Source organism: Rhea americana, unplaced genomic scaffold, assembly GCF_003343005.1.
Source record: "Rhea americana isolate MKP2758 unplaced genomic scaffold, rheAme1 scaffold_4, whole genome shotgun sequence".
NCBI classification, from domain to species: Eukaryota; Metazoa; Chordata; class Aves; order Rheiformes; family Rheidae; genus Rhea; species Rhea americana.
In genome coordinates, this window is record NW_028186534.1 from 12494537 (window position 1) to 12507973 (window position 13437).

Sequence of the window (13437 nt, forward strand, 5' to 3'; positions counted from 1 at the left end):
TTTTTTTTTGCTGTTTTGGTTTTAATGAATTACAAGTACTGCTGATTTCAGTGATCATTTCTAGTAAAAGATTCAGGAGTCCTTTCGTGAGGGAAAGGAGAGCAAGCACCTTCCTTGACTGTGCACTCCGCTAAGCAATGCTACGCATTTTGCACAGTAAAGTATCTGTAACTTTTAAAGAAGAATGCATAGAGGAGGGAGAATAATACAGAAAAACTTTTCACTTCATAATAATCTAGGTTTTCCCTATCTCTTAGGGAGTTCCATTGCAGAAAACACAATGGTATTTTAAAATGCATTTATTTACAGTGCCTTTCTCTGCTAACAATAACCACAGAAACAGCAGCTTTAGAGCTCTTTATAAGGATCAGAAGATCTGCCTACAGCTAAATTACCAGGGGTGGGAGGTTGTTCCAGTCAGCAAGAACAAATTAYACACTTTCATTTTCAAAGGAAACAAGAAAAAAAAAACTGATTACCCGCAGACACACACAAAATATGATCTATTTAGCAAACTAGCAGTTCTTTAATACATTCATGTCTCAAATGGATCAACCAGTTCCAGACCATTAACAACACTTCCAAAAATGCCATCCTTCTCCTTTCTATAATTACTCCTTTATTCCCCTTAAACAAAACTATTGTGCTTTGTTCTTACTTTACAGTGGAAAAATATCAAACTTAAGTGGGTTTGTAWGCCAGTTTTATTCCTCAATTTTCTTCCTCTTACATAAAACTTGTAACTGCACAGCTGCAGATTGCCTACAGGTTTAGTCAGTACACTTCACATATCAYTCAGCATTAAAATATTCTCTTCTCTTTAGATGTTAGTTGTCTTGACTTTAGTGCATTTTGTTCTTATATTTACATTTTTCTTCTACTTAGGCTCTTTTTTTGCTATCAAAATCTGCATTTTTATACTTAAAGYATGAAGAACAATTGCAGTTTTATCAGCATTCCAATTTAGATCCCCCCAAAAATTCCTGCCGACTCCGATGTACAACCGGCCCAACTCGGTTTTAGCTCCACAACTGYTCTTGCATATCCTACAAACAGCAGACATTTTCTAATGAGATCAAGGAATGATCAAGTTGTAACAGGTGTTGGTTACTTTTGAAATGCCTATTTCCACTGAATACTCGCCTATTTTCAACAGAGCAGATGTTTTACCTGCAGATTTTAAGAATCTGCCCGTTTAATSCCCTTTCTCAGGGCTGTACCTCTGTTTCCCCGTGAGGCTCTTCTCCAGGTGGGGAAGGGAACCGAGAACATAAGCAGCACTCACTCCAAGAAAGCCTTTCAGAACCGGACCGCCTCCCTCCGCCGCTGGCAGAGCCGCGCTTCGAGGGGCCTCGGACGAAGCGCGGATTTCCAGCGCCCCGAACAGGCACGGAGCCTGCMCGCAGAAGCCGCGCTCGGGGCAGACACACCGGGCCGCCGCGGCGCSCCCTCAAACGCACGGTGCCACCCTCCCCTCCCCAGGGCCAAGGAGGGCGGCGGGGGGGGGGGAAAAAATAACTAAATAAGGGTCCGTGCACACGGCCTGGCGCGAGGAGCGGCACTCGGGCCGCGCGCAAGACGAAACACGGGAACCGGAGCGGCCGGCACCACGCACGCCGCCGCGGCAGCCGCCCGCCCCGACGGCCGCGCTCCCCTCACCCCCCCCCCAGCCCCCCGAAACGTTAATAAAATAAAAGGGAGGCGGCCTTGSCGCGCCCTCCCCCCTCGGCGCATCTGCGAGGGGGCAGCCCCCGGCCGACGCTGAGGGGAAGGGGCGGCCTGGTCAGGCGGAGCGCCCAGCCGAGCCGAGCCGAGCCCAGCTCAGCGGACTGGGTCTCGCCTCCTCCCCCGCTCCCCGCGGCCGTACCTGAGCGCTGCGGCCCGCTGCCCTCCCCCTCGGCTCGGCTCGGCTCGGCTCGGCTCGGCGCGCTCCCGCCGCTGTAAACACTGCCCAGCTGAGCGCCCGGGCCGCGGCACTGCGCACGCGCGGCGCACACCACCGCGCCCGCGGGGGCGGGGGGAGGCGGCGCTGCCTGGGGATGGACCATTGCGGGGAAGGCGCCGGGGGTGGGGTGGAGGGAGAGGGAAGCGCCCCTCACCTCGCCGCCCTGCGGCCTCGCGGTGCCCTGGGTCAGACGCGGGCCGGGCCAGCGGGCCGGGCCCAACGCTGGCCACAGCGGGCCCGGGGCAGATATGGACCCGGGGCAGTTATGGGCCTGGGGCAGATACGGACCCAGGGCAGATACGGACCCGGGGCAGTTATGGGCCTGGGGCAGATACGGACCCGGGGCAGATACGGACCCGGGGCAGATATGGACCCGGGGCAGTTATGGGCCTGGGGCAGGTATGGAGCCAGGGCAGATAGGGGCTCGGGGCAGTTACAAGCCTGGGGCAGATACGGACCCAGGGCAGATACAGACCCAGGGCAGATATGGACCCAGGGCAGATATGGACCCGGGGCAGTTATGGGCCTGGGGCAGGTATGGAGCCAGGGCAGATAGGGGCCCGGGGCAGTTACAAGCCTGGGGTAGATATGGGCCCTGGGGTAAATACAGGCCTAGGGTAGATATGGGCCTGGGGGAGGTATGGACCCGGGGCTGATAAGAACCTGGGGGAGATACAGGCTTGGGGTAGTTTTGGGCCTGGGGTAGATACAGGCCTGGGGTAAATTAAGGCTTAAGTACATACGGGGTCTAAACCCAGACAAGGCCATCAGACCGGGCCTGCAGACCAGGCCTAAACACAGACAGGGCCAAATACAGGCCAGGTCTCAGTACGGCCCGGTCCTACCAGCCAGGCCTGCGGAGCTGGCCTCAMTGCGGACCAGGCCGGCAGAGCAGGCCTATCTACAGGCCAGGTCTCCCTTTCTTCCCCATCTTTCCCACTGCATCTCCCTAAGAACCGAGCCCAGTGGGGCCAGCTTCCGCCCCAGGCGCTCCCCCTTCCCTCCTGCCCTCGTTTCTGGCCCCAGCGCGGGGCGGATGCGCCGAGCAGGCCGGCTGTGGGAGCAGCGGAGCCGCGCTGGCGCTGGTGAGGTGCCAGTCTCTGGCTGGCACGCACAGCCCGTGCGCCGTAGCTGAGCCTCCTGCGTGAAGCCTGGCCAACACCAGATGTTCTGATATCATTGGCTAAGCTTGGAAAAAAATCATGGGAACTTGGAAAAAAAAATTACTCCCAGGGCTAATTTRTATTCTGCAATTTGAGCCTATAAACATCCAACTTAGGTCACATGCTAGTGCTTTCTGCTGCACCCGTAAATGCCAGGAAGAAACTCACTGAGAAGAAAATAAGTGAGAAGCACGTTCGCTTGACACTGGGAGATGGGGCTCAAAGGAAAATAACCAGAGTGCCACAACATTCGGACTCTCCAATTGTGCAGTGGAGAGATCCCTGTCACCTAACGATACCTGGCTAAAAGTTGGGCATCTCATTTGTATCTTACCTAGTCACATAGGCTCTACAAGTAGTTGTAACCAACATGGCAGGATCAGACAAGATGGTTCTTCTTACCCATGTTAGAATGAGAGAAATTATCCTCTTAAAGTGCCTGTCCCTCTTGCTTAAGTGACCCACACGGCATCGGCTGAGGCTGTGCGCCCTGCGTCACCGCTAAGGCTGCAGATCCAACAGCGTTGTCTGGACTGGCCTTAGACCCATCATTTGATACTATGCGAGGCTACACAGTGAGACAGAATAACAGCATCTCGAGAAGASGCTTGCTGATTTAAGTTGCCTGGAGATCACTTGTGGAAAAAAATAGCCATCCTCTGAGACACAACAAGCATGTAGTGGAAGAAGAAGAAATAACACTGGTAAATGAGACTCAAATAGGAGAAAGTGAATCAGCATCCAAGATGTGTTTATGCTTTAAGGTGATTATCTCAGCTCCCTTCATTAACATGATAACAGCAGACTGTGCAAACAGGCACAGGGTAATACTGTAGATGTCTGCACTTTCATTTCACAGAAGACAGCTGCTTGGGAGAACGGGATTATTTGTGGAGTGTGAGCACTGAAACTCCTCCTTGCTGATTCAACCAAAACAGGACGTGTTGATTGTGCATGCTTCATCTTGTTTAATAAGGAAAGCACTCAAGCAAATGGCAACGCAGTTGAAATCTGTAAATTCAGAACAAACAAACTCCATATAGGTATGAGGCAAAAGCTTCCATTCAGCAGCTGCTCGGCTTCCCAACGAGCTGCTTGAAAAATAGTGGTTTATTTATTTTTTGCATGAAAATTGTTAAAATAAAAGCTGGATTAAAAAAAAAATCCTGTTATCATTAGCTCACTTGTAATGTAGGCTGAACCCACACCAGCAAGAAGAGAGGGAGGCACCACGCTGCCACGCAGCAAACTGCTGCTGCAGGGGAGTGAAGACTCCGCTGGACAGAGAGCGTTGTCTCTCTTGCAGCAAGCCCCTGAGAAGATTAGAGAGAGCTTGAGGAATGTTTTAGGGATTCCCAAATATGCTGACYCCTCCTGGGGTGTTTTAGTGACTCCTTCCAGCTTTTCTCTGCTGGGACATGTRAGATGGTAGCTCCTCTGTCTCCTGATAACGGCTAAAGAAGAATTACAGAAATTTGTCAGGAGAAGGCAGGTTTTCTGCACTTCTGATTCGTATACATCCCCGAAGTACAAAACCTATTGTGGGCTAAGTGGGACAAAAACCAGAAATCGCGCAAGGCTGTGCCCGATCAGACTCATTTTGGCTGCTGTATGGCCTCGCTGCGGTGCACCATGCACATCTTTCTGGCTCTGCTAGCCCAAGAGCATTTTTCCCCTCTGGATTCTTTGAAAATGTAGCTGTGGTTTTTTTTTTTTTTAATTTTACTGCTGCCAAATATGGCTCCATGTAGGTCATAGCACTGGGCTGTAGCTCTGGAGTAAACACAAAGTTGTCTGATATTGCAAAAATACCCACATTTAGAAGAACAGAACTTTTTTTTTTTTTTTTTTTTTTTTTAATGAACTTCATGAGTCTGTAAGTGCTGAATCTTCGTGATACTTTTTTCCCTGCAGTTTAAAAAGATCTTCCCTTCATCCTTATGGCTCACCTGGGGCTTTGTTATCCGTGAGTTACAGTCAGCAATAAATGGGTAAATAACTCCTGAATGTCCGCAGATGCGTGTATGCGGGCAGCTCTCCCCGCTTGCAGAGCCCTGCCAGCTTCTGAGAGTGGCAAAAAGCCAAGTAAGCTGGAGGAAGCGGTGCCTGTAACGTGCTGGTAACTCACGACATTTATTTATCGGCTCTTTACCACAAGGGGTCATCAGCAGCACAGGCAGGGCTGCAGGCTTGGGCTGGTGCACGGTGGCGGCTCCCTGGGCTGCGGCACATCCTCGGCACAAGCACAAGCCGAGTTCGCTCTGTCCTGCCCACAGCAAACCCACAGCTCCAACCATCTCACCTGTAAGAACCAGCTCGCCATCGGTGAGGGCGACCTGAGTCCGGGGCTTATAAATATATATATTTTACTTTCTCCTATTTAATTCCCTGTATTTTCCTGTTTTTTATGTTGTTTCCATCTTTTTTTAACCAATTTCTTTTACGAATGCTGGTTAAAACATCAATAAACAGRAACTAACTTTCAGAAGCCCACTTAAGTGATGGTCTGTTAAAATTAGATGTTTTTATTAATTTCAAGGAGCAAACTGTCAAAACTAGTTTTAGGACTCAAGCAAAGGGAGCATTTGTCAGGCCCGGCAGGCTGAGCTAGTGAGTTCAGACTACGCTGCCCTTGCAGGCAGACAACCCAACCTGCATCCTTCCGAATACAGAATGCTGTTTAACTCAGCAGGCTAATTTGTGGGTGAAAGCGTGACTCTCATAAATTAAGAGTTGGAGGAGCATTAAATCATAGGGTTGTATTTTCACCATTTCCTTTTTTATCATTATGATTTTACAAAATATATCCTCTTTTGGTCTTGGCCAGTTTAGCACTGTACTAGTTCAGAAGAGTAGACATATACATGCACACACAGAGGGATGTATCTGTGCAGATACGCACAAACACACATGCATATATGCTAGCATTACTATTACTACACTGGCAGGAAAATGCCTCAGCACATCCTGCCCATGCAGAATGTTTGTGTGCCCATGTGTGTATGTGCATCTCCCAAAGCTTTGCTCTTGCCTCACTTCGTCAGAGGACTGTGAGTAATTGCTGGGCTAAGAGGAATAACATGTGTCTTGATTTCTACTGTATTGCACCATGCATAACCACTGCCACTTGGAAAAAGGACCTGGATTCATCTCACTTAACTGAGGTGTCTGAGTTAAAAGGAGGAAATTGCTATATAATCCTAGATAGTCAAAGGCACATCCAGGAGACAACGCATTCCCATGGAGAGCGGCAGAAAGCACCACCAGAGGTCCCGGTCACGGGGGACACAGAGCAGCAGGGTGCTTGAGTGACTTSTTGGTACTGTTATGAGCACCGGTGAGCCCCATTCAATGTCCTCTCTCTCTCCCATCTCTCATTATGGCCTGTCTGTCATAGTTCAGGAGAGGTTGCTAAATAATAATAATAAAAAACTCAAAAACCAAGTTTTTCATATTCATGGGGTGGGGGGGGGAAGCTTCCTGGATCTTTCAGATGCTTCATAGATTGAAGCATAGAATTAATAAAATAAAAATGGGGAAAGACCACAGTCATCACGTTTTCCTTCTACTGCTTTGTCAGTCTTACTGTGCTGAGCTTCTGCTTCTAACTGCAAACTTACCCTCGCCTGTCAGATGGCTCCAGCCATAACCTTTGTCAGGGTCCCCTTAATATCCATAGGAGCTCATTGCCCAGCTGTCCTGCTTGGAAGGACACTCCAGCACCTCTCTTCTACAGCAATAGGAAGACATCTTCAAATTTCCAATGGAAATTTATTCCAGACCAATATGCACCTATTTGATCTCCTACAAGTGTTATTCTCTAACTTAAATCATTCCCCTCCTCTCCCTCCCTGAATGTATTTATGAAGAGTAATATCCCCTCTTAACCTTTGTTTTTCTAGGCTAAACAAGCCAAGCTCTTTTAATCTCCTCTCCTAAGATAGGTTCTCCATTCTGCTAATCACCCTGCCAGTCCTTTTCTGCACCTGTTCAAGTATAAATTCATCTCTTGCTTTTCGAAGGRAGGGCCCAGAACGGCACACAATATCCCACACAAGGTCTTACCGGTGCCTCGTATGCCGGGACTAATATTCCTCTGTGCCTGCTGAGCAAGTGTTTTGCCTTCTAGATTTGAAGCTGCATGAGCCTTTTTGCACAGCAAATGGAAAATAGATACAAATCCGTAAGCCAATAACCATAACACAATTTTACTCATCAAGATTATTATTTCTCTTGGAAGGACATTCTGCTCCTTCCCGTTTGTAGGTCCCAGTGCTTAACAGGCTTTAATCAGCATTGCTCCATCTAGGTCAATTGAACCGCCCCCGTTTACAGGAGATGAGTGCCAGGACCTTGTGTTGAAGGAGGCACTGAAGCAACTCTGTGTTTTGCTCAGCTTTTGCTCTGGCCAAACTCTCTTTGAAATCATGAGTAAGAGCTTGAACTAAAAAGATGCAGAGTCAAATGATGAAAACCATTTTGCATTCATCTCTTTTCAAAATGATTTTCCATTTTTGCTAGGGGTTTAATTAAATTTCTGTGACCCAGGCAGGGAGTTCAGCCTTTCTTGATTAATGTTCTTTTAGGTGCTTCTGATAAGAATTTAGCATCAACAATTGAGCCAACAAGCCCGAGTGAACAGTTTATAGCAGGAGACTAATTCTATTAATGCTCTGCATTGTCAGGATTCCCCTTTGAGAAACTGGGAGGAGAGATGGAGGAGAGAGAGAGAAAATACAAAATTTGGCAACTAAATCACTACGATTCAGCTTCTTTATGGACGGAACTCATCTGAAATCTATTTTAGCTGACAGCATCAGAATTTAACCTGTTCTCTTTTTTTTCTGGCTGAAACTCTGTGCTTTCTTGGCTCGTTGTGATAACAGCTGGGAATAAGAAGCGGAACTGAATGGTGGCATTGATAAGAAAAATGAAAGGGTGAACGCGATGACATGATACTGAGGTAGGGCCTCTGGAGTTAGCCCTGCCCTTGGATGTGTGCAGGATGGTCAGGACAAAAGTGCCTGCACTGACAGTTGCAAATTAGTCTGTTGTGAGGGAAAAATTTGAGATTAACATTCTGCAGAAATGTTTATCTGTTGCTTTCTGGTGGCAATAAAAATATCTTGCAGGTTTGTCATGCCATTCACTGCTAATGAAGCCCATCTGACTCACAGGCATTTTTGCTCTCCCTCTCTCTCTCTTCATCTCTGCTTAAGACACCACTAAAATCTCATTCTGGCTGTGATAAAACTGAGCTCAACATTATTAAATCATAGCCTAAAGACTTGGTCAAGCCATTACAGTTGCTCCACGTGTCCAGAGTTTCTTGTCTCCAGTACCTGGAGACCCAGCATGGTACTTTGCTTCAGACTGCCTGCAAGCCTTAGCCAAGTTTCTCCTTCACTGGAGCCTGCAGCAGTGGCACTGTTATTTCAGGAATATTATTCTGCTTTCATCCCTATGTTGTCATCAAGGATAACTTGAGTCAAACGGATTACCCAAATCAAGGCTACCTTGTGCTCTCTGCATTAGTAGCAGAACTGCATTCACACCAAATGGTGTCACATAAAAATYGGTGCCTTTCACTACTCACTGTACCAGTGCTTCTCATCACTTCTGCAGCTGTTAAAGGAGACCAGGTGCCTTTCTCCACCACCAACCTGCTGGTGCTGGTGACCCTCTCTCCTGCCAGCTCCTCCTACTTCCTTGAGACTTGGCTTAGGGCTCCCTCTCATTTCTGCATTGCTTAAGCCTGGAACCTGGCTGGCTGGCTCTGCTGCTCTCTGAGGCTTTAGCAGTACCGGAGGTGCCCTCAAGCAAAGGGTGATCCTTCCAAGGGTGGTGGGACGAGAGGAGCAAGCTTTGCAGGGAGGCTGCAGCTCCTGTGGTACCAAGAGATCGCCAGGAAGAAAAAGCCAGCACTCTTAGATGCTCTCCATGCTATTTCTTCTGTCTCCCTCAATAACAGGGACATGCACGAAGTGCCCCTGGAGTTGGTCCAGTTGGCAGAGGTCCCAAGCAGCACGTTCCTAGCCCCCAGGAGAGGCTGCAGCCAGAGGCAGCCCTGGCAGGGGCTCGGCAACTGCACCGCTGCGCCTGCCCGTGCTCCGGCGCGGACGCGAGGCTGCGTCTGGTGCTCACAGCATGTGCCCATTTTTATTTTATTTSCTTTAAAAAGCAGTCTAAAGGTATAATTAAATTATTTAGGCAATTCGATTACTTCTGCAGCCAGCACAGTCACGGGAGAGAATTGAAAGCGCCTCAGCCTCTCGTCGTCAGCAGGAGCTGACATGTCCCCACRTCACATGCCGCCTCCTGTGCGGGCCCTGCCCTGTGCTCTTCCTTCGGCTGAAAGCTCTTCCCTGTCCCTGCACGAAACTAGGACAAAATCTGCCAAGGGTACACAAACAGCTCCCCAGAAACRGATCACAGCGGGGACTAAGCTAAAATATCCACATTTCCCCCTCCTGAAAATGTGAAGATCCGCTGAGAAATCCAGGAAAAGGGAGGTTCAGACAACGCTCGAGACGTCGCAGAACAACAGCCAGCCCAAGGGGAGATCCTCGAGCATCCCTCCTCTTGCCGTGCTCGCTGGCACCGGGTGGTTTGCGGGAGCGAAGTTCTGAGAAACCGGCTCACGCCAGCAAAGGTTGCACTGCCTTCATCTCCGCAGCTGCTGGAAATGGCCCTGCACACAAAGGGCAGCGTCCTCATTAAATTTTGCAGAGTGTTGCCATGTGGACAGCCGAAATTTTGTTTTGTTTTATTTTGAGAAGCAGCACGGTAATATATTCACCGCCCTCGGATGTAATGGGGTGACAGATGGGAGCTGGACTCCGGCTTTCATGGGAAAGGCTCGTCCCAGCAGGGAGGCAGTGAGTTTCCCACCTAATCTCCCGTAACCTTCAGACTGCTAACAACTGTAAGAACCAAAGCAATGGGTAGTTATTAAATTAATGACTTCATCCCCAAGCCAGTAATAAATATTTTACAGTTTTATCTCTCCACTCTGTGTATTGCTGTAGACAGACTAGACTGTTTATTAATCTAGCTTCTGGATTTATGTTATTTAATTGCTAAACAGCCTCAGCATGGATGGGCTGGATTATTAAATGTTGACATTCAAGAAGGATTCCTCTGGCAAATGGCAAAACGTGAGGAGATGATTCCTGATCTTGGTCTTGAAAGAGCTTTGGGCTGAGAATGGCTCCCCCAAGGTCAGTGATGTTAGGCTTAGCCCAGGTTGGCCCGTATTTGAGCACAAACTTATCTCACATCTCAACTGTTTGGCTATTGCCTCGTGCTTAGTTGAGTGAAGTCTAGGACTTGCTGGGAGGAGAGAAGAGGCAGGGAAAAGCTTTGGCACATCCTCACTTCAACGTGGCCATGCTGGAGTTAACAGCCACGTCTGCCTAAGTTTGCCCCCTGCGTAGCCCACGATGCTGCAGGGTCGGACGTGGTGTCTCAGCAGGAGCCAGAAAAGCTGACCAGGCTCCTCGCGGGACCCTCCAGTCTCTCGTGTCACTCCTGGAATACAGCTGGAGCATATGTCCTTGCTCCAGCCCTTCATGGCTCATGTTTCTTCAGAGGATCACGGGTTGCCACTGACACTCAACCAGAACTGCATCGCAGTTGTAAAAATGAAAGCAGGCCTTAATGGTTGTTATACTTCCTTGTTGACAGGGTTGAAAAAGTCTGTAAATCTGATACTGCCATTTTTACAACGATCGGTGATTTATCCATCACACGGAAGGAAGAGGATGAAGGCATCTGGAATAACAAGAATGATTTGTCTGAAGAATGCATCATCTGTGTGCTTTCTTACAGCCTCATTCCCAGGAGCACTTCTGTATAAAGCAGAAGGCCATTTAAGGATATATTTTCTCATAAAAGTGTAGGAGCAGYGAGTGTGTTAACAAGTGCAGTCCAGAGCCTTTAATCCAACCAAGCTGTGCTAAATGTTGGTTGTGAGAGGAGTAATTTCCAGGCAAGGGCTGCTCCACTTCCTGGCTCAAGTGGCCTCACTTGGCGCATCTGATTGCTCCAGATCGGCAAAGCACCATCTGCTCGGGGCCCAAGGAAGCGAGTCTGATGCCAAGTGGCAGCTCTGGGGAGCAAAGTTTCCTTCTCTACCCAGGACAAGCAGAGGCAGCCCCTTGCTGCCACCCACCAGTACGCCCTTTGAGRTCTCTTAGTAGGACTGTACCTGCCCTTTCTGCAGGCAGTCACGCATGTTCACCCCCACCATCCACGTGGGCTCGGGGATGGGAGGCAAGTGGGATGCGCTCGGTGCTCAGGACTGGCACCACTCACAACGGACTTTGGCTTACCCACTAAGTCCAGCAGCAAAAAGCAGACAAAAAGGAGAACATTCATCTTATAGGAACAGGGTGAGATAGACCAAGCCTAAAGACTTCATCCAGAGGAGCTGTAGGGRAAAAAAAAATACAGAATGTATGAATGCGACTGGAAAAGAAAACCCTTTTTTACTAACACCTGAAAGCCATCACCCGGGGGCCCAGGGCTCCCGGTGAAGGATGCTCCTGCCGGGAGATGCTAGGTAAATGCTGACAAGTGGAATGTACCATTTTGGCAGGAGAATGGAGGGATGGGTCRTTAGCAGCTTTGAGCAATTAACAGCGGCATCAGTGAGGCCAAATAATGCTCTCCTAGGTCAGTGGTTTATTGACGTGTTTGGAAACAACCGTACACTGACAATTAACTTCTCCCTTGCACGCTTGAAGCAAAAGACTTGTTTTTCTCTGCCGTTCAGCTCTCTCACCCTGAACGTGTTGGAGGAGGCTTAAGAGCTCTCCTAAGCACACCTATAAACTTACAGTGTACCATCTTAAACCAATTCAATTCCCTTCCCTGCGATAAAGGATGCCAGTTCAGAGAAGATAACATCTCACAGTGATGGCTCCCAAAGCTGCAATTTAACACAAATCTAACCGCTCTATTATGCAGCACAGCCAATTCGTTAAGAAAGGACAAGCGAGCATGTCTATTAGCTCCATCATCATAATCAAATATTGGCACAATGAACTGCTTGGCGGTGCAAAGTCTGTCTAAAAAAACCCCTAAAACAATTATACGCCCTTCAGAATAAAAAAGCATGCCAACCAGTCTTAGATGAATGATTGCACGCGGGTCTACCCGTTCCTCCTTGGAAGATCTGAAGCCCTTTGCAGGCCTGGCTGGTCCAGTGAAGCCACAGAGGCCTCTTCTCTGGGAGGCTTCGGGATCCCACTCTGCAGCCACAAGTGGAAGTGCAAGAGAGGTAAGCCAAGATTTTTTCAGAGAATGGTAAACAAGCATCTAGGGCCTTCAGACACTCTTGAGTTTGCAGTTAGAGTGGCTTTTGTGCCCTGAACCTCTGGACAGACTTTACAGTCTCATTTTTCTGAATCAACTCCAGCCGCTCTGCTTGCATGGCTGATCACGGTAGCCCTGTACTTAGGTTGCACAGGGAACTTTTAATCTCAGGYTTTTGGCTCTGGAGGCTCCCCAGCTCGGTCCCCAGGCCAGTCACTGCGGTTGCCCTCCGTTCCCAACTCAGCTGGGCTGGGATCCTGCAGTCCTCACTCCTGAGCCCATTTCTRCTCACACATTTGGGCCTATAGGGCCAGGGGATCCTGGTCAGGTCCTAAATCTGACTGCTCAGAGGGAGTAAAGCCAAAGGCACTGCTAGAAGAGACTGGAGCAAGAGATGGGGCAGGGACTGGAAGAGCACGTGCCTTGGACAGAGCTGAGCAGCCCTGGAACAGCCGTCTCAGGCTGGTCTACGCGTGAAGATAAACTGGGAAGGCAAATATGCTCATCTCCTCCTCTGCACGTGCATCTTCCACTAGAAGACTGGCTTTGTCCACTGTGAAAGCGGGTTAAAAGCAAGCTGCAGAAGTGGCCTCCTTCTGGGCAGCGGTGCCCAATAGCTGCTGAGCTTTGCCCTCACCCTTCCACTCACGGTCCGGTAAATCCACGCTTCCCGYGACCCCCGGACAGGGCAGAGAGGCTGGAGGAAAAGAGCTGGCAGGCTCCAAGCCGAGGGGTTAAACAGCAGTTCGCACATCGACCAGATAAGCCCTGTGATTCTTCTGCTGAGGAGCTGCTGTCTCCGTACCAGGCCGCGGGCTTTGACCCAGCGGCTGAGGGTCCCTCGSCCTCTCCCGCCCCGGTCGACGGGGGTCGGACCTCCATTTCTTCCCATCTCTCGCCCTGGCGGCACTCCTGCCTCTCACATGGAGACATTTGGGGGAATCTGGCGCATTGACAAGGGAAGTGAAGCTCTGGGTGAGGCAGCTGCCCAAAATTCCCGTTTGACCCAAC

General features: G+C 49.4%; 1 protein-coding gene across 2 annotated transcripts in view; it reads right to left on the reverse strand.

Moving 5' to 3' along the window:
- Positions 1–1945, reverse strand: part of PCMTD2 (protein-L-isoaspartate (D-aspartate) O-methyltransferase domain containing 2) — a 12922-nt gene extending 10977 nt beyond the window's left edge. Inside the window, exon 1 of one of the 2 annotated variants that reach the window (XM_085314191.1) lies at positions 1868–1945. The gene's annotated coding sequence lies outside the window, so the exon portion shown is untranslated. Of the gene's footprint in view, positions 1–1285; positions 1620–1867 lie in introns of those variants that run through there. The other variant, XM_085314192.1, reaches the window with a different exon arrangement.
- Between the last annotated feature and the right edge of the window lie 11492 nt (positions 1946–13437).